This window comes from Ictalurus punctatus, chromosome 15, assembly GCF_001660625.3.
Source record: "Ictalurus punctatus breed USDA103 chromosome 15, Coco_2.0, whole genome shotgun sequence".
Taxonomy (NCBI): Eukaryota; Metazoa; Chordata; class Actinopteri; order Siluriformes; family Ictaluridae; genus Ictalurus; species Ictalurus punctatus.
Window position 1 is genome coordinate 26,377,727 of NC_030430.2, and position 2,500 is coordinate 26,380,226.

Sequence of the window (2,500 nt, forward strand, 5' to 3'; positions counted from 1 at the left end):
TACAGTCGGTGCTGAAGCTCACACTCGTCCAGCGAGAAGTCAGAAGTTTCTCTAAACAGTGCAGAATGCAGGCCATTAATTCCTTCTTCACTGGGATTCTCCATGAAATCAGCCATTTTCTTCATCACACAAACTTTATTTGTAAAGAATTGGACTACAGGGGATCTTTCAGATGCCACAATGTTCTCCACATCTCCACTGCCTCCTGTGCAAGACCGTCTTTTACCATCTTTTTATCATTTTTTACCATTGTTTGCCATTTTAAACATTGTTGTTGTTGTTGTTGTTGTTTTTAGCAGTGTTTCTGCTTCTCGTCTCACACACAACACTTTGTTGTGCTGTAGTGTTTTGTGGTTCCGCGTGTGTACACTGTCACAGCTCGGTCTGTGTTCTCAGTGTGATACACTCGCGTCTCTACGCTCTCACCTGCGAGAGACGAGTCATTAATCAGACCCAGCAGTGTGTGGGTTATTGAGTAGAAATGTATATTTATATATCATAAATTTCGTATATTATATTTATGGATTATAATATAGGGGTTATTTTTTCAGACTTTATAAATTGTGATTTTATTTAGAATGTAAACATCATCTAATATTCTTAAATAGAATGGATGGATATTATTAGCATGGTTAGCTAGTTCTACTTACAAAGCCTAGTTAACCATGTCATAATACTTCTCTATTCAGATATAAACATCAACATAAACATGGAATTAATCAACAACAACAACAACATCATATCCACCTCAGGGGAAGTGTGAGGTAAAAGGAATTGTGTGATTTTCACTCTCTCACTCTTTTTCATATTCGTCTCTTACCATCTCTCTCTCTCCCTGTTCATAGATGTGAAATGGCAGACTGAATCATCCTTATAACAGTTTTATAACAGAGACCACACACCTGCATATGCGTACACACACACACACACACACACACACACACACACACACACACACACACACACACACAATGACTTCAAGGTAGGGGGGAGCTGGTTGGTTATCTGTCGATCTAGAGAGATGAGACAAGTGTATTCTGTATTCTACTCTAACACACCTGCACTGAGCCGGAAAACCACAAAGACCCCTCCAATACACACACACACACACACACATACACACACACACACACACACACACACACACACACACACACACACACACACACACACGTCTTCAATTGATTCTTATCAGCACAAAACTGTTGGAGTGAACTTCAAAACTTCAAGAAACTCGAAGTTCTGTAAAGTTTTGAAGTGTGTGTGTGTGTGTGTGTGTGTGTGTGTGTGTGTGTGTGTGTGTGTGTGTGTGTGGACTGGGAGCAAGTCATCAAAACAGGAAACAGTTTATGTCACTGAATCATTCCATTTTTAAACTTTCCTTGGCACTTTCAAATAAACACACACACACACACACACACACACACACACACACACACACACACACAGGGACAGACAGAGAGAGAGACAGACAGAGAGACGGTAAAAGACAGAGGGAGAGACAGAGAGAAAGACATAAAGAGACAGAGAGACAGACAGAGAGAGAGATAGACAGAGAGAGAGACAGACAGAGACAGAGAGGGAGACAGAGAGACAGACAGAGAGAGAGACAGACAGAGACAGAGAGAGAGACAGAGAGAAAGACAGAAAGAGACAGAGAGGGAGACAGAGAGAGAGACAGACAGAGAGAGAGACAGACAGAGACAGAGAGAGACAGAGAGGGAGACAGAGAGAGAGACAGAAAGAGACAGAGAGAGAGACAGAGAGAAAGACAGAAAGAGACAGAGAGGGAGACAGAGAGAGAGACAGACAGAGAGAGAGACAGACAGAGACAGAGAGAGACAGAGAGGGAGACAGAGAGAGAGACAGAAAGAGACAGAGAGAGAGACAGAGAGAAAGACAGAAAGAGACAGAGAGGGAGACAGAGAGAGAGACAGACAGAGAGAGAGACAGACAGAGACAGAGAGAGACAGAGAGGGAGACAGAGAGAGAGACAGAAAGAGACAGAGAGAGAGACAGAAAGAGACAGAGAGAGAGACAGATAGAAAGACAGAAAGAGACAGAAAGGGAGACAGAGAGAGAGAGACAGACAGAGACAGAGAGAAAGAGACAGAGAGAGAGATGGCAATGTCAAGCCTTTAACCATGCCAATAAAGCTAAGTTGACATGCCCCCACACCATGGGCACTGACACGCCCCCATACCATGGGCACTGACACGCCCCCACACCATGGGCACTGACACGCCCCCATACCATGGCAGACGCTGGATTTCGGACCTGACGCTGATAACCACTCGGATGGTCCTTATCCTCTTTGGCCCGGAGAACACGACGCTGTTTTGTCCAAAAACTATTTGAAATGTCGACTTGTCAGACCACAAAACACGATTCCACTGTGCTACTGTCCATCTCAGATGAACCCGAGCACAGAGAAGTGGGCGGAGCTTCTGAACAGTGTTGATGTACGGCTTCTGCTTTGCATAGTAAAGCCTTAACTTGC